Here is a 25,556-nt window from a genome sequence, read left to right as displayed (position 1 = left end):
AAATACAATTTTACAGTAACCAAGAAAAGGCTTCAAGTACGTTACCACGTTTAAGAAAGTAATAAAATACAATGAAAAAAAAGTAAAAAAAAGCGAAACAATTAACGTAGACCTGTGCAGATTATTTGACTCAAACGCAAATTCGTATTATTTTCATTGTAGCAGATAATTTTTACACCTTTTTTATAACATCTAATTGATTTTTTAATCTGGTGGTATAACATCCATGCATCACAAGGCTCCTTGTCGCAATGCCAAAGATATTCACAAATATCGTCAAAATAGTATATAGTTAATTCTTTATATGGTATCTTTTTCTTTTCATTAAGATGTTACTACACGGTGTCTATATAATATTATGGTTTAGGGACTTATACTATATATTTTTACCAACAATACGACTTATATTTTTACGACTTATATTTTTACCAACAAGTCCCAACGACATGGTGTATTTTCTTGGATTTTCGGAATGCTCCCTGGGGTTCTAAATTTATTTGAAGTTGTCGTTAAAATAACTACTATTTTAGAAACTAGATAAAATTATCTTTGAAATATTTGCATGTATAAAAACATAGATCTTTCTAAATAATATTTTTTTTAATATCAAACATAAAAGGTTAAAGTGCTCCCATAGCCGCTGTGCCCAAAAGATGCACAGTTGGAGCCTTAAAGAGTCAGCGATGTGTGAATGTGGTGCGGTGCAGACCACCGAACATGTGGTCAATGAATGCCCGCTTCATTCATTCCCCGGCGGGATTGATGAGGTTCACCTCGCCTGAGGCCCTAGAATGGCTCGCAGACCTAGATGTCCCCCTCTGACCCCCCCACAATACGAAAGAAGAAGAATATCAAACATGAAAATGTTAACAGCAAAACTTACCAGGACATTTTGACTGGGGACATCCATAATTTTGAAATGATTCTATATTTATAAAATGTTGTAATATGGCAATGAAATAACATTCAGTTGGTAACTGGTTGGTTATTTTGGTTAAAAGATCACCATCTATTATTTATCAAGACTACATAAAATATATTCTTTTTGTGTAGGTAATAAGTAATAAAACTGATACTTCACTGTTTATACCGTTTATACAATAAATAAATAAAGATAATTTTTAACTTTTCACTTTCAAGGAAAAAATTCCGAAATTCGTAATCATGCACTTTGACAATTTTTATCTTTGTAATAATGTATAAATATTTGATACAAACTGTGAAGAAATATTATTTATCTTTCCAACGACAAATAAATCACATATCTACGCATTATATAAAAAAATACTTTTATAATGTGTTGACGCCCCGGTCAGATTTGTCCTTCAGAGGCTATAATGGAATATGATGTTTGTGGCTAGTAATGTCCTTCCGAGGCGTGAAGGGTTAACTACTAGTAACCTAATTAACCTAATAAATGACGATGCTGTGTTTTTACTTATGACGGGATTATAAAATTTTACTTAAAACATGCGCACCCCTCAGCACAGGTTCTTCTAGTGAGGTGTTTACAAAACACTACTACTAACCCACACATATACTAATTATTAACATTTTTTTTATTTTTTGTGTACGCAAATTCCAAAGCTCTCATGGTCTGGAATAGTTCTGATACGAACCCTATAGAACATCCATGGTCGATTGTGAAGAAAAAAGAAACAAAATAATAAAACAGCTTAAAACAGCACAGTTTGTAGAATAGAATTAAAATGCTTCTTGAACAAAGAAATGTTAACCACGTTCAAGACATAAGCCGTTCATGTAAGTTATTATTTGTCATTAAAGTTTTGAAAACTGAAAAAAAACTTTCATTCTAACTTCTTTTCTAAACACCTGTAAATAATTTCAGACATTATAAGCATAAATAATTATCTATAATAAAAATTATATATAAAGATGCAAAAGTTGGTCATTTTGAATACATGTAGGATAACAAAAGATTTTTTAAATATTTATGTTGAGGGATCAGTAGGATTTATAGGCCCTGTTAGAAGTTCTACCGAGCCGAACCCTCTGATATGAAAATATCTGGAGTCGGTGAATTATTTTCCCATTTGATCTCTGGTGAGTTGACGTGTTGTTCTTGTATTGTTTTGTATTTATTTTGCTTATATAATGCACTTACATAATGTTGATTGACTAGATGTTCATTTGTGGAAAAGTGAGTGGAAGAGTTAAGTTTTTTCCTTTGGGGAAGATTTAACCCGGACAACTAAATCGGAAGTTAAAAAAAAAAAAAAAAATACAGAAACAAAGGGAGATATTATTAAAACAGAGCTACGATCATCAACAATTACCTATTTGTAGTAGTGAGGGTGAACGACGTTGGCGACACTTATGGTTCATAACCAATCTCCATTGTCTCTATTAACATATGTGGTTAAAATATAAGAATAGTTTTGTTCAATTTTGCACACGATTTTTCCCAAGGCAATATCAAAACCCACGCATGATACGGGGAGATAATTTTACTAAAATTTCCTTAATACCTACTCTCAAGAACATTTTTGATTGAATATGTCGCTTGCAATATAACCCTAGGTAGATAATGTCGGATAAACTTTGTTGAATTGATGATTCCGAATTGCTTCAGGCCGTACATAACTTCCAAATAGGCTTCCGACCGAAAGCTTCAAACTTTAAAATCACAAGAAGTTCTAATTTCGGATTTTCAAACTTTTGACACCACGCTTATTAGGTTTTAGGCCTCAAAATCAAGACTGAAGCACTCACGTGATCATTCTACTCTAACCTACATAATTTGAGGACATCATAACGTGTAATTTAAATAGAGTGTTATTACAGCGAATTTAAGCTGTGGCGTTGACACACCAATCTAAAGAAATGACAGCCCCACAGGATAACTCTGGAAGTCTTATAATAATTGGATGACAACGGCTTCCCTGTCAGTGCCATGCAAATCTTGCAAACTTATCGCCACCTGGTTGAGAAATATTATAAGGGGGCTTAATGAAGGGGTTGTCGTATGTAAATAATTGTTGTTACTGGTTTTGAACAGGCCAGGATGAACTAGATTAAATACTAAGGCGTGTGGGGTAAAACGTACTTTGTAAAAGAACTGTAGGGTAAATTATAGGAAGTTTACATATCTATATTCCTGTGAGACTGGTATCACTCGCGCGGCAAATATTTCATTCTCTCTCCAGTGGTCTAGCCGCCGGTTTAGCCCTAAATCTCCTCCAACGCACGCGATCTGTTTTGTACATAAAATTATTGTGACGTGAGTTTTGTTAAAATAAAAACTAAATTGAAAATATCCGAATTCTCATTTTTACACACCGAGAGTAATCACGCAACCTTGGATTCTGCGGATTGGAGAACCACAAAACCCATTAAAATTTGTGATAGTTAAAATCCTCCATAGAACTGCATTTCCGATCTTTTTGAGATTAAATGCCAGATAAAACTTTCAGAAGTATATGACATTTAAAAAAAAAAAAATAACAATGGAGTTGTTTGCATGGAATGCCTTTAAGGGTGATTTTAGAAACACTCTTTTAATTCCAAGAACAAAAAATCGAAAAAACGAGTATAAATTATAAGAACTCCGCATTTTCTCTTCTTACTTGACTTTATGTTGGTGTAAATCTAATACTTAAATTATGAATAACGGTTTCACGGAGTCACGTAGTAAAACAAATAATATTCTTTTTAAAAGATGGCCACAGTTGTGCCGCGGAGGAAGTTTATCCGTATTTTATTCCTTTTGAATACGTAAGAATAGAAATTACGTAAAAATTTATGAAGATTTCGACTCATGCGACTGTTGGTTTTTTTTATGGGATTTGGAATGTAATATTGACGCCTTTTCACATATTAAATTTAGTGCGGGTGTAAATCAAGACAACTGTAAATTATGAATAACGGTTTCAAATCACTGTGAAACACGTCTTCCAAAATGGAAGCTGGAAGCTTATCCGTGTTCCATTATTTTTGAATATGGAAATTATGATGATCATGGCCTCTGTGGTCGAGGAGTATGGTTCTCGACTAGCAATCCAGATGTCGCGGGTTCAAATTCACAATTTAATTATTTAAAATTCAATATGGTATATTTGTGGCACATTCCAGAGTGGAAGATACTTTCAGTGTTACCCTAGAGTAAGACCACCATGCATAATGGAAATGTTTGTTTGAAATGGCTTTATCTGTGTTTAGTGATCAGATCTCTAGATTATAATATTGAATTTTGGTTACCACTTAAAATAGGGTAAGGTAATCGAACGCTTAAAATTATTATTGATTTAATTGATTTGTGTTATTTGACAATTAATTCATTAAAGATAGTTCATAGTATGTTTGTGTCGAGTGCCATAGTGGAAGATAATTTCAGTATCGCCCTCGAGAAAGACTACCATTCGTAATCAAAACGTTCCTTGAAAAGGCTTTAACCGTGTTTGGTGACCAGGTCCAACTAGCCAGGTACTTCTCCACCTTTCTCTTCTCCATCTCATTCCTCTCCCAACTACCTTCAGCCTTAAAACTTGATTGAGCATGCCATAGTCCCACTGGTTCTGGACAGTACGGAGCAGTTGGGCTGTGTTCGCATATTAAATACGTGAATGACGCTTAGGACGGGTTGTTTCACAGAATTTGAACAATTCATCAAATTTCAAAGTTATATAATATTTAAGTTCGAAGTACTGTGATACAACCGGCTCATGATGAAATGTTTCCATGATAGATCAACAGATCGACAATTCAACACACCTTTAAAAAGTGATATAAAGTCATTAGAAACAGTGAAAAAATAAAAATTTAAACCTAACCTTACCTAATTAACCCTGTTAGTAACGTTTTTGTTTCATCACTTTCCATGACTTTATATAACTTTTTAAAGATGTGATGAATTATAATTTTGATGATTTATCCAATCACCGATGAAATAATAACAGCAATAGAATAGAACTTGAATATTAATGAATTTTTCAAATTCTGTGAAACATCCCATTTTTCTAAAAGTTAATTTGATTTATTATACTTCAGCGACTTCGGAGTCACCCGGTTGCTAAAAATCTTACACAATAAAAGATCTGCGTTTGGTGTGTAGGTAGAAGCAAAGGCGGGACGCCGTTGCTGATGCTATTTGCAACATAGGTAAACGATTTTGGATACAATTTTGTGCGCGTGGTTTCATAAGCGATATTGTATCACGGCCCAACTCCCTTTTTTCTATTATCTATGGAATTTAGGCTGTCGTTGCATATTATTTGAGACAGAAGGCTTTATCGTTTAATGCTTACGCACGGTTCAGATATTCGCGTTGAAATGTTCGAGTCAAATCAGTGACAAGCGAGGAACACGCTCCCTACGCTGGAATGCCCATAATGGCTCCCGAAAATGCCAACGCAGAAATGTACGTGATTTTGATAGAAATGTCTGAATTGTTCTGGTTTTCTTATCAAAACAAAACCATAAATCAAAACCAGAGAATTACATGTAAAGATTAATAATTATAATTAAAATAACAATGAAATTAATTAAATTAAAAAAATATTTGTGATACTTGGTAATAAGTTGAGTATTTAAGCGATAGATGGCGCTATTCACAAAGCTTACTCCAGATTCCTTCAGATGTCGCTAGAGTGTAACAGATGCTTGTGAGGTTATAGTGACAGGGAACAAGCTTCTCGAACGAGAGAATTACCAACCCTCGGTTAATGAACAGTGTAGCTAAATCCAGACCTATTTATTGTAACGTAAATAAACACAATTATAAGTAGAACCTTTTACTTTTTAACAAAGAGTTCCCAACCCTTAAATCTGCTAAGTAAGACAGATATAACATTATTTTTATATTATTAAAAACACTATTTTAGATTAGTTTTTCAGATGGGCGACTCCCGGGAACAGTCTTTATTTGATATTGTATTAAATGCCGATATTTTATTATGTACGTATTATTTTTAAAATGAGTAAAGCAAATAGTTTCAGGAATACTACAAACTTACGAGCAATAGATACCAATTTATAACAACTTACTTAAAAAAAGCCATAAGTAAAATAATTATATTTGGCAAACTATAAAAAATTACAATAATCTCTCAATTGAATTACGCTGTATTGTTGACTAATCTCAGCAAATAAATAAAATTAATCAATAAACTGAAAAAACATGTAAATATTTTATAAAAATAATATTTAGAAGAAATAAATTTAATTTAATTAAATTCAATTTTAAAGTAAGAATCGTGGCTCTTTTATAAGGAACAGGAATCTTTCTGATGATATATACATGAACAATAATGCCCTTAAATATAATATGCATTTCTATATATTATAATTCATATTGATCACATTACAATAAAAAATACGACATGAATCTGCGAGTAAAATTATAAAACTAACTAACTAACCATTACGCCGTTTCCTCGCAGGGGTAGGCAGAGAGGACGGACTGCCAAACAACTCGGTCTTGGCACACACTCCTTGCCTCATTCACATTGATACACATACTCAAGTATCTGATTCACTTGGTCGTGCCATGTCTTTCTCGGGCGTCCCCGACTTCTGCTACCATTCACATTTGCATCGTATATTCTCCTTCCACTCCTTTATTCGCTCATTCGCTCTACATGCCCAAACCATCTATGCGTCCCTTTCTTGATCTTACTCATTACGCTTACATCAGCCTTGCACTCTTTGCGGATCTCCACATTCCTCACACGATCATACGTGGTTTTACCACACATACGCCTCAGGGATCTCATTTCAACGGCATTCAATCTACTTTCATCCTTTCTTTGCCGTTTCCATGCCTCACTTCCATACATCAGGGTAGGTACCAGCACTCCATTGTGGACTGCTAACTTCGCTTCATTGGACATTTTTTTGTTAGTGCCAACTGCGTTCAGTCCTCCATTAATGGAGTTTCCTCCATTTACCCTTCTTTCAATATCTCTGTCAGCCTTCCCATTTCTCGTAAACATACTTCCTAAATACACAAACTCATCCACCTGCTCCGAGTATTCCTCATTCACAGCTATATTGCACACTGTTTTCGTACTCTCTCTTTCAAACATCATTACTTTAAAATTAAATTATATTTTATTTTAATATAGTTAAGGGGAAATGATTACACAATTCATGTACTCAGAGGTAAATCATTTTAAAGAGGACACGTTTAAATGTATTTGTATACACCGGTAGTATCTAAAGTTATTTTTACTCGTTTGGAACACCTACCCATAGTCACGTCTTACCCCATCAAAGTCCAAAGATACTTACTACGTAGGTACGTTCATCAATTCCATTTATATATAGACTTGCGATTTAATTCGACAATTTATTTAGAATTTCACTCCCAGGCTTTAAACTTTTTTTTAACACAAAAATTCATCAAAACATCATAAAAATAAAATTCTGTACAATGTAAGATGGAGAACTATCATATTAGGAATGGTATGAAGCAGAGCTAAACAGTTCGTTTAATTAGATTTGTTGTTCTGCTCGCTGATTAATTCAGTCCTATTTATATTTAGTGATTGATATGTTAAATATGCCAACAACATCCTTATAATCAAAACCCAAATTCTGTGTACGGCGAACGGGAGTATACAATTGATTGTGATTCAATTCCGTATTGATGATGAATTCCGTATTGGAGTTGTCGCAGTGGTGCGGTAGATATTGCCCGGATCTTGGTTGGCAAGGTTGGGTTATCAATTATTGAATTTATGATTTCATATAAAGATGTTAAGTCATTATTAGCTATATTGCGTTCAGATAATTTTAATAAATTGTGTTGCCCAAAGTTGATAATCATAATTGATGAATTCTTGCCCACAGTTGAGTTGCATTCGATTTGACTCCTAACTAACAACGATGTGTTTATTTTTTTATGGTTTAAATGTGTTTTTTTTTTAAAATTGGTTTTAATTTTTAGTACAAAACCCAACATTTTCAAAGCTTTCTTTGATGTAATTTTGTTTATTGTTTTTTATTTGACATTTTTTCAGATTCACTGCCCAAATTCAAACGTGGCATCATGTCAATAATTTAAACTGTTCAATGCGCATACGTACACACACTCACACATACATTACACACGTCACACACACCTATATACTACACAAGTAACCTGGTAATTAAGGAATAAACATACCACTTAGCAGACATTACAAGGAAACATATCATAGGTATCCAACATGAAGTATCTTATTCCTGTATATTGTTTCATCTCTGTAAATTATGTACTGTTTGTTTCTATAGTATAATATAAAATTAAATTTGTTTAATTCTTGAAATAACCAAAATAATCATAAAGTAAATTATCTTTTGATTAATCCAGTATCTGTACCAAGATATTAATAGAATCTGCTGTTAATTTGGTAACTACAAAACATATAAAAAAGTAAAAACAAACAATTAATCGATGAAGAGTGTTGCAACAAACATTCGTTATTTTGATTTATTATTTTCCTCTTGGAAGAAAAAAAATAATTCCAGAGGTTGTATTGAAAAATCTGTGTCGATCTGAATACAAATAATATGTAAATTCTAATCGTTTCGAAGCCAATTCTTTAGCAGAATAAAGCCAAACAGTTTATGTGTTGTCACATTAGTTTCGCATCGTTCGCCACGCTGTTTCTCATTCGTCACTGCTATTTTTGTGCCACGTCGACATAAGATACGAAACATGGGCCAAGAATACAAAAAATGAAGTCTTGTGGGAATGATTTCGCTTGTTCTACCGCTATTTCAATGAAACAATTTAAACCAGTTTAACAATTGTTATTGATCCATTCGTCAATGGCGCACATTTAAGAAACACGCAAAACGCGCGCCCAGCATTATTTACGCATGCTTTTCATTTATATTATAAGATCAGGTAGTTTGAACCTTCACACAGCATTTTAAAATATGACAGGCCCATATGAAAAAAAATATCCTTGTAATCCTTGTAATGGCTTGAATTTTAATTATTTTAATTTTTTTTTGTTATTTTTATTAATTGATGATATTTTGCCACGACATAGAAGGCGACCAAAACACATTAATCGAAAGATAGATTTATTAATTACAAGTTACATTGGGTGGCCAAAATATTAGTTGCACTAGAGTTTTTTCTTAGTATTTGAAATAACAGTTTTTAATGCAAATATAAATTTTATGCTAAGTGTGTTAGCTTAAGGAGGAAAAAAATTTATTGCGCTTCAAAATGATCCACAAATGAACGATGGAGTTGCGCTAATTAGGAGTGCGAAGGATGAATATTACAACTTCTGCTAGAAAAACCAGGCGTCGTCTTGTAGAAATGTGATAGCTGTAACTGACGCCAAGGGAGATATTAAGAAATATTTACATATATTTCTAAACATTTTGTATTGCGCTTTTACTCGAATACGTATTATTTAAAATAAAAGTTTTTTACTGTACAAAAATAACCAATTTACTTGAAAAACAAATAAAAGTAGAGAATCTCTTAATTTAAAAATATGTTACAACTTGTGATAGTAATGTATTTTTTACACGTTTAATTAATAATTTGGCCACCCACTGTAGGTATTAAATAAACTTTGATACAAATGAATAATTAAAATGTTTATACTGTTTTAGAAATTTCATTCTGCTGTGTGGTATCTTTGACAAGTTATGATGACGACTACGACTGCAATCTCCAGGCACGTATGTATAAGCCAAATACCATTTCAAGCGGAATGTTAATAGAATCATGCACTATATTAAAACACTACAATAGAATACGGAGAAGTTGAAGAGATTCAAGACTCGAGTATTCTTGAGCTTTGTTTAACCATCCGGAGAAAGAATGTGTAACGGGTGCGCCAGTTACAAAATTAAATATTATTATGTACATTTTTTTAAATAATTCCCCTTTGTGTATACTGCAACGAGTTTAGTTTCTGGTACAAAAGAGATGGGGAAAATTTGACGACGTTTCGCACAAAATCATCGGATTTATACAAATGAAATATGATATTTAAAAAACCACAGGTTAGGTATCATTGTAATAACTGTGGGTTTAACCCTAGAGAGACAACCAACGCTGCAGAAGCACTTAAGGCGATGCACTACGTCGTGTAATATTTTAAATTGAGCCGCTATCAATAACAACCCTTACGTAGATGGCGATAAGGTTTAAATTCCCGCTTAAGTTTTGATTTATGAAAGAAAAAAACATGGCCAAAAAGTGCCTTTTATTTTATTTTGTGGATGTCATTTTATAAATAACTTTATTTGCCACACTATACAATAAAATCATAACCGAAAATGGGTTCGTAAGTAGGAGATTTTGAACGTTAGAGCAGTTTTCAAAGGCCTTATACATTATTTTTTTCTGGGCTTATAAAAAGACTTATCTAAAAAATTCTCGATTATTTCAAAGGCCAAGATGTATTCTACTCGCAGTATTTAATTAAAGCATCTGAAACATTTCTAGGCGACCAAATTTTCAAAACAAAAACACACGATTTTACATTACTACGTATGACATCGCCTAAAGAAAATAAAATAAAAAAATCGCTCTCTTTTTTCATTCAGCGCTTGTATGCTTTTGTGCTTCTCAGCCAAATCAGTAGATACTCTCGCGGGACGACGCTGTTATGACGAGCTGATGTGCTCGAGAGGCGCATACTTAACTTGTATTGTGATTATTTTTATTTGCTATTATTATTTTTGCGTTGTCATAAATTGTTAGATTAATTATATTTTGGAGAATTGTGATTATCACCAATTTAAATGGATTGTTGTCTGGATTTTTCTGTGGTTCTCCAATCCGCAGAACCCAAGGTTGCGTGATTACTCTCGGTGTGTAAAATCAGAGTTCGAATATTTTAAATTTAGTTTTTATTTTAAAAAACTCACGTTACAATCATTTTATGAACAAAACAGATCGCATAAGTTAGAGGGGATTAAGGGCTAAACCGGCGGCTGAGACCACCGGAGAGAGAATGAAATATTTACCGCACGAGTTTACAGTGATACCAGTCTCACATAAATGTAGGTAACGTTGTTATTATTTTCGGGAGATGTAAATTCCCTATATTTTACCCTAAAATATTATGATAAGATAAAAAACATGTTCATTTGTTTCCTTAGCATAAAGTTTCTAAAAAAGAAAAGAATCGACACTGTTACTATATGTTGAGGGGTCTACTTATATATTTTTTTGTTAAATCTTAAAAATAAAGAAAATACTCGGTAAATTGCGTTTTATTTACAAAACTGGATCTGAACTAGAACTGAACTTCATTAGTCATAAAATAAAAAAAATTAATGAAATAAAATGAACTAAACCTGAAAATAAAAATCCATTTGAAAAATGTGCGAATTATCTTCAAAGTTAATTGCAACGACAAGCCACAATATACAAAATAAAGATAGAAGAATAACATTACAAATACATACTACCGCGGTAACTAAAAACACAATGTCCTTGAGGGTCTCAAGGAAGATATTGTGTTATAAGATACAGCGGCAGTATAGATGCACATAGATATAAAGATAGACGATATAAAGATATAAAAATTCTTGATTTTGTAACCATGTTTTCAGCATTTTGAGTTCAGTGGTGTATTTTGTTTCGCTGTTTATATGCGTTGGCTATTAAATAGGGTAGGTAAAAGATAAGTGAAGGTTCGTTGACCGTATTTATTTGTAATGTTTGAACTCGCCATCTATGGATATGATCTACTTTTTCTTTATAAGGGAATCAGACAATAGGTTTTGGAATACACTTTTAAATCATTATACAGGGTGTCCGGAAACTCGTAGTACAAGCGGGAAACTGGTGAATCTACATCACATTTGGAGTCGATTCGGTAGTATATATTTTTTTGATTTGAGCTTTCGTTATCGAGTAAGTCGAGTTAGAAGTTGATTTTTAAATTTTATTTTTTTTAATCAAATTCTTATAAATTATTACTGAAGATCAAAGTACCCAACTAATTAAAACTATTTGAAAGTAAAACAAATGAAGAAACTCGGATTTGAAGCATTATTTTGAAATCACCCTTCATTTAATCCGGTGTAGTCATAAAATATTTCTGCTCTGCAGGGTTAAAACATCTGTTGTTCAACCCTAAACACCAGAAAAAACTTTAACCCTAAAATAGCCGAAAAATATTTTTTTTTGTTTTTTTTTTTTTTTTGTGAAAATGCTCAAATCAAAAAACTTTATGTTTATTTGGGTTCCCCATGTGGTTTAGATTCTCCAGTTTCATCCTTGTACTACGAGTTTCCGGACACCGTGTATATCCCGAATTATAAAATATTAAAGTTTTAATTATAAAATTTTATCATTTTATTTCTAATGTATTTTGTTTTTATATATATTTACTTACCAAAAGCTTAGGCATATAGCTTAGGTGAAAAACACAAAAAAACTATTGATTAATATGAAATATGAACATAATATACAGGGTTTTCCAATAAGAGCTGTTATTTTAAATAGCCCGCTATTTCGGTAGATGTTACTTCTAAAGCTGTCATTTTTTGACATTTGACAAGTAAAAACTATGCCATTAATAAAAAAGGAACGATATACGCTTCAACAATGCTTTAAAATTATTAAAATTCACTTGAGTGAATCAAATGCAAATCATCGCCCATTTCTACCTCGGTGGCTTCGTCAACAAGCAAAATTGTCGCATCTGGGGCTCAGAAAACCCAAGAATTATTGTTGAAAAGCCTTTTTATTCTCAACGTGTGACTGTTTGGTGCGTTTTATGGTCCAGCGGAGTCATTGGACCTTACTTTTTCGAAAATGAGGCTGGAGCAACAGTTACGGTGAATGGATTGCGCTATCGAGAGATGATTAATGATTTTCTATGGCAAAAATTAGATGATATTGATCTGGACAACGTTTACTTTTAATAAGAAGGCGCTACGTGCCACACAAGCAACGAAACCATTGATCTTTTACGATTGAATATCAAAATAACACCTCTTATTGGAAAACCCTGTATAATGTATTACGCAGATGTATTCGGTTGGGTAGAGAACTTACCAGTAGTAGTTGTTATTGGTCTCTAACCGGCTTTCAAGAATTGAGTTGCATAGAGAATATAGTCCCGATACTGTAGCCGATAAGTAAGCTTATTGATCTGAAAATATACAAAGTATTATTATACAATAAATTCATTAAATTATTAGTAGGAATTGATATTACAAATGAATTTAGTGTACATACAGACTATTTACGATAGACCATTAAATTTGATAATATGTAGATAGTACGCACTAGAAATGTCTTCCATGTAGATTAGAATGGTAATTTGACATTGACTTAAAGTGACGGGGGTTCGCTCGAGGCTTACATTTTAGTTAATTCACACGAATTCATATAACATATTTATTTAATATATGTAAATATATAAAACAGTAAAATTAGCATTAAGCACCAGAATTAATTTTTCTACACGATGAATTACTAAATAATCGAGATTTTTTTGTTTTGTTAGTTATACATTAGCTCTACACAAGAGAGGAGGCGCAGAGGAAAATAATTCCTCTCACGGCCTATGCCATCTTTGGGGCTGTGTGGAGAGTATTTTTTAGGAAAGGAAGGATGGGAAGTTCTCGGAAGGAAAAGTACGAGGTGGGAAGGGATTTGGGGTTCAGTGCATTCAGGAGTGTCGGACATGAATCCATCCCTCCGAGATACGAGGGCGTCCTGTTGGAGAGGTTAAAGGTCTTCCTGAACCACGCTCTCCCGACCCGGCCTGCCAAACAGTTCGTGGATAGACACATCTACCCCATGAACCCGGGCACCTGAAGACTTTATTTAAGTTAAGACTTTATTTACGTTAAAACTTTATTTACATGAAGACTTTGTTTACGTTAAGATTTTATTTAAGTTAAGACTTTATTTACGTTAAGACTTTATTTAAGTTAAGACTTTATTTACGTTAAGACTTTATTTACGTTAAGACTTTATTTACGTTAAGACTTTATTTACGTTAAGACTTTATTTAAGTTAAGACTTTATTTACGTTAAGACTTTATTTACGTTAAGACTTTATTTACGTTAAGACTTTATTTACGTTAAGACTTTATTTAAGTTAAGACTTTATTTACTTTAAGACTTTATTTACCTTCAGACTAGTTATTTACGAGACTTTATTTACGATAAGACTAGTTATTAACGTTAAGACTATTTTACGTTAGGCCACACGTTATAACGTCGTACTGTAAACAAACAGTTTAAATGTAGCCACAGCTGATAAGTCGAGTGAAAAAATATTTCCGGCAAGGTAAGCTCCATAGCGCGCACTTTCCCGTCTAACTCTTCTGTAAGCGATATCCGCTCTTCTCTTCCTCCCCCCTAAATGTATTTAGGGGATTTTTATCGGGAAATCGTCCTCGTATTTGGGGAATAAAATATCCCTACAAACGCAGTGACCCAGTTTCCCTGGCCAGTGAAAATAATATTATTATTTACACTTGAAAGCTGAGAAGAATCATTTTAGAAGCTACGAGTACCTACAAGAAATCATAATCACAAAAAAATAGGTAGGTACCTACAATAATTTCAAGAGTAAAGGTTCTTTACTATATTACTAGCGCAGACCCGTGAAAAAACGCGGGATATTCTGAATTCTCGACAAATCAGTTTCAATTTAAGAAATTAGTAAAATAATTTTCTGATAAAATAATTTTACTTAGTACTTTATCGCTTATCTGAATTCTTCATACAATCAGTTCCAATTTTGAAAAAGACTCTCGAAAGCAAATTTGAGTTCATTGAATCAGAGTTACGCGGTATGCATAGAGAACCGTAATTAATATTTTTGATTAGTTTGGAACCCTATCGGAGGTTGGCTTCGTATGTAGGTGATAATTATTGCATTCCAGTAAAACGCGTATGTTTAATTATAATGACAATTTTTTTTGTTTAATTTTTGTTATTTTTGCGATTAACTTAACCAAATTTAGATTGAAATAGTTGACCGAGCATAGCAAAGTCCTGTTTAAACTCGACCATTCGGCATTCAATCTGTCTGTAAATTTGTTGCGTTCCGGTTCCGCTTCAATATGGTGAAAGTGTCGAATGCTGCCTTTTTAGCTGTCAAATCGGAATACATAAATATTGATTCTTACCGGCCAGAAGAAAGATTGAAAAAATAAATGACATTGGAGGGGTGAGATTTCATTGGACAAATTGTATAAATCTTTATTTAAAATGAAAAAAAATCCCACAAATCTAAATATGATATCAACGGAATTTTTGGTTTTGATCAAAGATATTAGAATACGAATTATTGGGTGCCCACCACAAACAAAGAGTTATATTTCTTATTTTTTTATAAATAAACTTATGTTTAGTGTTTCGTGGTCCTTACTTTGGAAGAATCAAATATCCTTACGAAACTCAGTGACCTATTTTCTCCGCTCTGTGACAACATGTTAAAGTCTGGTAGGACGCATCACATCACGGTTGATTGGAAAATAGTAATGGGAAAAATGAGAGGAAGGTACCAAATCAAAGAAAGCAATTTTGAGCAACATGATTTTCCTTTCAAAATAACATTAATCGTTTTGTTGCCATAATTTTTTTAAATGGAAATTAATTAATTTGCTAGACGTGGCAGATTTTTTTATTTTCCACACAGAAGGCTGTTAGAATAACAATTTCTCTCAGGGCCTATACATCTTTGAGAATGCTGTGTGGAGGGGCTTTTTGAGAAGAGGAAGGAGTGTACGTGGGTCTTGAGGAGATCCATGTTGTAGGAGGGAGGAAACACAGAGGAACGCAAATCGTTCCACAGTCCATCTGTTGAACTCAAGAACGAGTTTTATTATTATAACCTACTTGTGCTCAAGTGACAAATGTCAGCTGTGCATTTGGGGTGTTTCTGACGATGAGCTAATTCGAATGAAGATAGTTCGTTGGAGCATCCTCCGTTGAAATACCGGTAGAACTAGGACACCGTTGTCAAGATATGAGAAACTGACCGCGCCAGTTCTTTCACAGAGTCAAGGGTTTTCAAATATTTTAGCGCTCCAGACCAGAGGTGGCTGCTGAATTACACAGTGGGGCGCGCTTGCGACTTGTACAGGGTCAAAAATTGTTCAATCTGGCTATTGAAGCACTCGAACGATGTGTGTTCGATTTTCGAATTGGCCATTCGTTTTAATCCTCAAAATTTACTCGTTTCAACGTTCATGTTTTTTTTTTGGTTCTATAAATTAGGCACATTATGGCAATGTTTTGCAAACTTGTCGTAATATGTCTCTTCTTCATCACCTGTTTTTCGAAATAATATTATAATTTTTTTCTAGCTATAGAAAGATAAATATTTCCGGGTTCGAATAACCTGACAATATTTGAAAAACTCCCACTGCCATCATTGTAAGCGCTAATGGTTTCTTGTGCGATAATGGACTATGCTTGCTAGCTGTAAACAGCTATAACTTATTAATTGGTACTACTATAATGAATCGGATGTGCCAACATGTTATACGGTTCGTACATTATATTTAATTTTTATAGTAAAGACATTTTGAAATTTAAGGGTGGTTATTTTTTTAATCCATCCACTACATACTACACCACTACACAGGCAAGAATCTCTTTAAAATGATTTACCTGTTCATTGTGTGTTGGCAAGTTGCGCCTCTCGCTTAAGGGGAAGCTTAATGCCAAATCACTATTTTGATTAATCTTTATAACGAATTGGTGTATATTAGAATATTTTTTGGTATTAATAAGGATACCAAAATATATGCTTTAGATAAATTGAAAGTTTTCCTATCGCTTCGCTTGAGTAGAATACAAATACAAAATTAAATTACTCAATAAAAAATATAAATGCAAACTACTGAAAAATATATTTTTTTCAGTACAAATGTATGAACGTATAAAGGAAACAACTTTTAAAAAGGAAAGTTTTATAGCTTAGATTATCTGTGACAGTTTCATTTGATAAACTTTTTTGCTTTGTTATAAAATTATTTACAAAATAAATAAAAACCAGTTTTTTGCTTGAAATCGAACGTTTCTAGACTCGGTTTGTCAAGCGATTTTAATGCCTATTACCTCCGATATAAGGTAAACCAAGAATATACACATTTTTGGCTTGTAGCTTCCTCTTAAATCGCAAAAAATAGCACTCGGTTTCAAGTTGATTACTACAAGAAACAACTATTTATGTCGGGGGAGATGGAAAAAAGATGCAGTAAAGTCATATGTTTTCTAAATCAAAGTTATGTTTCTTCAAACTTTGTTAGGAAATATATCAATATATAATAATTAAAATAACCCTAACTACCTAGAAACCTATTATTTACGTGTTCACATCTTTCTTACTTAAAGAGTTGTCTCCAATAGATGAGAAGTTGAAATGTAGTGTTGTTTTTTTGAAAGAGACTTTGCATGCAGCGGAATTTGACAAGTTAACTCATTTTTTGAAATCCAAACGTCAAGCATTTTATACTCGTACATATACTACACGGGCAAGAATCTATTAACATTGTGTGTACAGAAAATCTAATTAAAATCATTCTTCGAACTTGTTCGTTCAGATTTTTTTCTTAATGCAATTTTGTAGTGTAACTGACAGCTTGACATTAAACAAAGTAAACAAATTATTCGTTTTGTAAATTTGACTAAAACGTCAGAATGTATCTGACATTCCAATTTCAAACTCCGGTATTCTGCTGTTTTGTATGTTTTGGAACACGGAACATATTTGAATAATTTAATATTTATAACTCTATAAGGGTAGTACTTAGTGCTGTGCATAATACAGTATCTGATTCGCTTAAAAACTCATAAATCGCTGGGATATCTCAGGCTGGATAAATATAAATAGCTCAACTTGCGTTCGCGTAGCTTTAGTTCTAAATTGATCCCGGGGTGTAGGGTGTCTCACACTGCTGTAATTTGATATCTGAAGTGCGGAATCTTTCGAGAGGATGTTTTATTGAAAAACGTACTTTTATAGAAAATTTTGGTGTTTTAAAATATGTATAATTTTCTCAATTGACAAATCTGTGATCACCTAATTTTTTTCGTTTCATGCAAAAAAATTATTAAATATTCACGAATCTTAAGCATTTCTTAAATTCGGATCGGAACCTTTAGTTTCATATAGGTGTACATTTAATTCTTCTGGGGTTATCTTCTAGATTTGAATATAAAGCGTGATGTTTTATCTTTCTAACACCGATGAGACTATATTTCTATCCATGAAAGTAAGGGAGACAGATTTATATAAGACCATATAAGCAGTTCCCAAACATTTTTTTCTGTCAGTTTGAATGTATAAAGGGATTCAATTTGATAATATCACTAGCTCGACCATAGCTTATCGATAAAATTAGATTTAAAAATGGGTTAGCTGTAAGAAAAAGGATGTACCAATTTTATGCTGTACACTTTGACCTCATATTTTATACGTACATTAAAGATTTTCAAAATTTGAATTTGAATTTGCATCCAAATGTCAATCCATCCAGTAGGTACAACGCCGCAGCAAGAATGTCTTTAAAATAATTTTTTTATGTGAATACCGCACTAGAGTTCCAATTGTTCACAACCATCTGGAGCCAGTGAGATTGTGGCATCCTCAATTAGAGTATGTCACGAGTCATGAGGCTGAAATTACTTGGGGAGTGAAAGGAAATGGGGAAGAGGACGGTGGAGAAGTATCTGTCTGTACATATCTGGTCGCCAAAAACGGCCTAAGCCATTTAAAACAACTTTTCAAGTCTGAATGGTGGTCTTACACCAGTAAATTAATAAATTGCGAAATAATACAAATTGATATAATAAAATTTACTTGGGATTTGAACCCGTGATCTCCGAATTGCTCGTCGAGAGCCTTACCCCTCGACTACGGAGGCCGTCAAAGATTTAAATGTAACTAAAAAAGAAATAGACGATGTAATTTTTCAGACGTAAACATCATTCTCTTCGTTTTTCCGAAGATGATCGACATGATCCATTTTGAAAAGATTGAATCATTTATTTAAAGATTGAAAACATATTTTCGATATTATCCATCACTCTCCTTCTCCCTATCATCGACTTGATCCACTGAATAATATTGTGTATCTTTCCAAAGCACGGGGATGAGATCAGATATTGCATTATACATATTGATTTTGTATTAAGTCTTCAAGACTTACGATGCAGAATCTCCCTGTATAGCGGAGATTAGGGGTACAATGCTGCCTGGCATGTGGCGTACTTCAATTTGTAAAGTCTGACATAAAAGATTTTATCGGATGATTCATTTTTATGTCATTTTATCCACATGTTCAAGTTTTTTTTTGTCATTTTATAAACATGTTCAAGTTTTTATGTAATTTTATCCATATGTTCAAGTTTTGATGTCATTTTATCCATATCTTTTTTTATTTTTTTTTTTATATTTATTTAATATTATAAAAAATATATTTTTTTTTACATAGATAAATACAGAATATTAACGAGATATAAAACAATAGAAATTATAGCCTTTCCTCACCATAAAGAGACAATGCTCTTGTGTTTGGTGAGGGAATTCTTGTTCAATTATGTACATGTTAGTATTAAAGTAAATAAATTATTTAGAAATAACACAAGATTTAAACAATATTACTTCTAGATGTAAGTAGTGAACATATTTTGGACTTATAATAGTTTAAGGTAATTTTTTAATTTAAGGTGAAATTCCTGAATGTTTTCGATATATTTTAAATTTAATGGAAGGTTATTAAAATAAATTATGCCTGGATAAAGATAGGTATTTTGAATGAGCTTAGTGTTAAATTTTGGGATTTTAATAGTTTTCTGGTATCTTGCTGATGTATTGAATTGCAAGTTATGAGTATTTGACTGTATTTCTTTGTAAATTTTAAGTATTGAATATTTTTGATACATTTTGTCTACTGTAGGTACTTTGAAAATTGTAAAAAGAATTTCGGTAGAAAATTTTGACGGTTTTTTCAAAATTACTTTGATTACCAATCTTTGAACTACTTTAAGTGGGTTCAAAATTTTATTATATGTTCCTCCCCAACCAATAATACCATATTGTAAAATAGATTGAACAATCGCATAGTACACTCTTTTTAGGTTTTCTAGTCTAAGAATATTTCTAAGTCTTATAAATATATAAATACATTTCCTAATCCTTTTGACGAGTTCACAAATATGTGTTTTCCATTTAAAATATTGATCTATATACACACCAAGATATTTGATTTTGGATGTTGGACTAAGGATAGGAAAAGTTTGATTGCAGTTAGTTCTGCCACAGTTGTGTTGGTGTATTATAATGTTTAAATCTGGTTCTGATTTAAATTTATTGACTGAAAATGGGATAAATTTTGTTTTTTCTGTATTTAAAGAGAGAAGATTTTTATCGAACCAAATTTTCAGTATATTAATATCAGCATTTGCCAAGTTATTAACAGTATTCCAATCCGTACCTTCGATTATTATGACAGTGTCATCAGCATACGATATTATTTTCCCGTTTAGTTTTTGTATGAATATGTCATTAACATAGATGTCCTAAAACGGGAATTCCTCCTAGTTGGGCAGTCAAAGTATTTTTTATCTACATGTGTCATTGTATCATCACCTGTACTAAATGAATAAATAAAATAAAATAAATAAATAAACAGTAACGGACCCAGAACTGTACCTTGCGGTATGCCGAATTGACTCGTTTTTGGCAAGCTAAACACATTGTTAATTTTTACGACTTGAGGTCGTTTGAAAAGGTAACTTTTTACCCATTCTAGAGCTGTACCATTTAATCCAATGTTTCTTAATTTACTTATAAGTTTGTCATGTGATATGCTATCAAATGTTTTTTTGAGATCTATGAAAATTCCAAGGCATTTTAATGATTTATCTAAAGAATTATATACTAGGCTACTCAATTTTGCAATTGCATCCTGTGTGCTTCTCCCTTCCATAAAACCGAACTGGTTTTCATTAATTATACCATTGCATTTTATAAATTGGCTCATTCTTTTTTTTAATATTTTTTCAAAAATTTTTGCTATATTTGAGATGACTGATATGGGTCGGTAATTGTTTACTTCTTCTGGATTACCTGATTTAAATATTGGAGTAATGGTAGTTTGTTTGTAAACTGATGGGAATACTCCGCTTTGAAAACTTGTATTTATTATATGCATTAATGGTTTGGAAATTAGTTTTTTAATGTTTTTTTAAATATCAACTGTAATTGCATCAAAGCCCGGAGCACAACCTCCTTTCATATCAGTTATAATAGAAACTATTTCGTCCTCTGTGGTGATTTCAAATGTTGCCATTTTTTTTCAGCATCAATTTTACAGTCTGGAGATGTTATATTTGGGTCAATATGTATAAGATTGGCTAGATTTATCCCTACGTTTGCAAAATAGGTGTTAAATATATTTGCAGCTTTTGATGGGTTTTCTTTACAACATGTTTTCGAGTTATCATGATTAATAGCACTGATTTCATTATTCCTGTATTTTTTTTTTGTCAATTATTTCATTTATCACCTTCCATACTCTTTTACTATCATTTTCAGCCTGATCCAACTTATGTGTACAATAACTTTCTTTTGTATGTTTTATAATATAAGAAAGTTTGTTTTTATATGCTTTAAAATGATTGAGTAAACTTTTATTATTTGGTTGTTGAGTAGTCAATTTGTATAGAGCTTGTTTATGTCGTACAGATACTATTAAACCGTGAGTAATCCATGGTTTTATAGGTTTGAATTTAGATAGTTTGGATTTGGGTATTATATTATTTGATGAGTCATTTATGTATTTGGAAATTTTTTCTTCAAATATTTTACAACAAACATTGACATCATTACATTGAAATAATTCTATCCAATTTTCCGATTCTAATTTATTTTTTAATGTATCCATATCGAGTACTTTTTTTGAGGTATTATTTTGTTTTAATGATGGCAATATTGGATTGCTAAATTTATGGATAAACATACATGAGTAATGATCAGTAATATTAGTATGAATGACAGCTGATTTTATATTGTGGATATCAGGAATATTTGTAAAAATATGATCTAAACATGCAGGTCAACGACCTGCATGTTCAAGTTTTTATGACATTTTATCCATTTGTTCAAGTTTTGATGTCATTTTATCCATATGTTCACGTTTTTATGTCATTTTATCCATATGTTCAAGTTTTGATGTCATTTTATCCATATGTTCAAGTTTTTATGACATTTTATCCATCTCTTCAAGTTTTGATGTCATTTTATCCATATGCTCAAGTTATTATGACATTTTATCCATTTTTTCAAGTTTTGATGTCATTTTATCCATATGTTCAAGTTTTTATGTCATTATATCCATTTGTTCATGTTTTGATGTCATTTTATCCATATGTTCAAGATTTTATGTCATTTTATCCATTTGTTCAAGTTTTGGTGTCATTTTATACATATGTTCAAGTTTTTTTCCGCAAACTCAGCAGTAATTTTGTGGATTGTTCCGACTATAGCACATTTAAAAACACTTTTTATAGAAATTCAAATGAAAAGAAGAAAGAAAACGATAGAAATATCTCGACAAGACCAAAGAGAGACTTGTCCCGTTAAAAGTAATCCGGTTCCTCCGCATTTGGGTATTGGAAAACCATTATTTCGGTAAAAAGCTACGCCTAAAATGATCCTTATGAACCAAAATCTACGTTTTGGGTCCAATAAAACCATGCGGGGCCGGATTCAATAAAATTATTTACAGATTTAAACCACTCAGGCCTCTGGCATATTGACCGTTATATTTCTTAAACGCGCTGTCAGAAAATCGAACAATTTGTGTGTACGTCCGCTTTGCAATAAAAACCAAAAAACTGTTTTTGAAAGGTGATAAATATGTTATTTAATTTTATTATTTTGAAATCAAACAAACAAAAAAATGAAACAATGATTCACTTACATTTTTTACAGATTTAATGATACTACATGAAGTAAATGATAGAAAAAGTCAGGGAAGCCCGAGGAAGAAACGAATCAAACCATTCATAAGTCCCCGAGCAATGCCCGTTACACGTTAGCTAGTATAACACTAAATGCGTAGTATATACCTAGTATTGCACTAAATACGTATAACACGTAGAAAACGAAACGCCATAAAACTCAAAACTTGCAACTTTTGATAAAATATATACGGTGATAGAATTTTTTTTTCAAAAACAACTACTCCGAAAAGCAACCCATCCCCAGATGTTTTCCCGGTTCTGGGGAATAAATAAATTGTCACGTTAGTCATGAATCATTATTAGTATGAAACCACGCAAATAACGCATATCGCCAATATCGTTCAACAACACTACTGCAAATGGCATCTACGCACAGTGGCGCCTCGCTTTTGTTTCAACTACGCAATAACGTTATAACTTTTATTGCAAAACCGATTTGTAGTCAGTCTGTGCAGTGTTTGTGACTACAACAACACATTCGGGCTTTTACATTAATTTCAACTATCGATTGAAACTTGTTTGCGCTTATCTAGTTAAATCGACACGGCTTTCTGGATGAACTCACTTGGAAATGCAACACAAACGATGTATTGTACAGTATATTTTTTGATCAGTACTACTTATATTTTCACCAGCACAGACCAGTAATACATCATGGGCAGAGATGTGCAAAATGGGTACCCAAAACCATTTGAAATGCAAAATGGAAATGGGTCAAAACTTTTCCATTTGAAAATGCAAAATGCAAAATGATTTTTAGAAACGCATTTCAAATGCAAAATGCAAAATACCTATTTTCAAAATGCATTGAAAATGCAAAATGGTTTCTCAGGTCAAAAAATTTAAATAATTATAGAATTTTTAAACAATTTTGTCATTTAATAATGGACATCAATGTAGAACAAGCAAATTGTGGAATAACAAATCATACATACTGATATGTACTGTGTAAAAACAACTTTGTCATTTAATAATGGACATCAATGTAGAACAAGCAACTTGTGGAATTGAATCCTAGTTCTATGTTGTGGAATAACCAATCATACATACTGATATGTACTGTGTAAAAACAACTTAATAATGGACGTGAATGCAGAACAAGCAACTTGTGGAATAACAAATCATACATGCTGATACGTACTGTGTAAAAACAACTTTGTCATTTAATAATGGACATCAATGTGGAACAAGCAACTTGTGTAATTGAATCCTAGTTCTATGTTGTGGAATAACCAATCATACATACTGATATGTACTGTGTAAAAACAACTTAATAATGGACATGAATGTAGAACAAGCAACTTGTGGAATAACAAATCATACATGCTGATACGTACTGTGTAAAAACAACTTTGTCATTTAATAATGGACATCAATGTAGAAGAAGCAACTTGTGGAATTGAATCTTAGTTCTATGTTGTGGAATAACCAATCATACATACTGATATGTACTGTGTAAAAACAACTTAATAATGGACATGAATGTAGAACGAGCCACTTGTGGAATAACAAATCATACATACTGATACGTACTGTGTAAAAACAACTTTGTCATTTAATAATGGACATCAATGTAGAACAAATATATTACATGATGGTAAATCCAAAAACACCACGACTACAGATTATGAAACCATAAAATTTTTGCGCGGGACTAATGTTGCCAACGTAAAAAACATAGAAACTGGTATCTAACATTTAATATTACAGCGTAATGGCCCCATGTTCAGTATTTGAATCAGTATTTTTTGTAATGGTATCACTTAATTGCCAGAGCTCCTACCAGGGAGCAACTTGACAAATGTAAATTATCTCTCATAGCGAGGTTGAGGTCCGACTGATATTTGGGGCTTATGAAAAAAAGATGAGTGGAGATAGTAGGAAGAATGTTGCAAAAAAGCATTTAAAATGGAAAATGCATTGAGAAAAGCATTTAAAATGCAAAATGCAAAATGGTTTTTAGAAAAGCATTTAAAATGCAAAATGGAAAATACCCATTTTGCATTTTGCATTTCCATTTGAAATGGATTTATTTGAAATAAAGCACATCTCTGATCATGGGATAGTAATTAATAATAATCATATTTGAATGATTTACGTAGCACCGCTTTTGTGAAAAATCCTCTGCAAAAATATATAGGATTTTCCAATAAGAGGTGTTATTTCGAATAGCCCGCTATTTCAGTAGTTACTTTTGAAGATGTAATTTTTTGATTGACAAGTAGAAACTACGCCATTAATAAAAATGGAACGATACACGGTTCAAAAACGCATTTAAATGATTAAAATTCACTTGAGTGAATCAATTGCAAATCATCTTGAGTGATGAGGCCCATTTCCACCTCAGTGGCTTCGTCAACAAGCAAAATTGTCGCATCTGGGGCTCGGAAAACCCAAGAGTTATTGTTGAAAAGCCTTTTTATCTTCAACGTGTGACTGTTTGGTGCGGTTTATGGTCGGGTGGAGTCATTGGACCTTACTTTTTTGAAAACGAGGCTGGAGCAACAGTTACGGTGAATGGATCGCTATCGAGAGATTATTAATGATTTTTTATGGCCGGAATTGGATGGTATTGATCTGGACAACGTTTACTTTCAACAAGACGGCGCTACAAGCCACACAA

The 25,556-nt window shown here is 32.4% G+C and overlaps 1 long non-coding RNA gene across 1 annotated transcript in view; it reads right to left on the bottom strand.

Annotated features, from left to right (window-relative positions):
• The window catches only part of LOC149414769 (uncharacterized), a 183,950-nt gene that overhangs the window by 65,064 nt on the left and 93,330 nt on the right, over positions 1 to 25,556 (bottom strand). Inside the window, exon 2 of the long non-coding RNA XR_016303905.1 lies at positions 12,989 to 13,085. This is a non-coding gene — a long non-coding RNA (uncharacterized LOC149414769). The remainder of the gene's footprint in view (positions 1 to 12,988; positions 13,086 to 25,556) is intronic.

Source organism: Hesperophylax consimilis, chromosome 19, assembly GCF_061612785.1.
Source record: "Hesperophylax consimilis isolate HC1 chromosome 19, BYU_Hcon_1.0, whole genome shotgun sequence".
NCBI lineage: Eukaryota > Metazoa > Arthropoda > Insecta > Trichoptera > Limnephilidae > Hesperophylax > Hesperophylax consimilis.
This window is presented reverse-complemented; position numbering and strand designations above follow the sequence as displayed.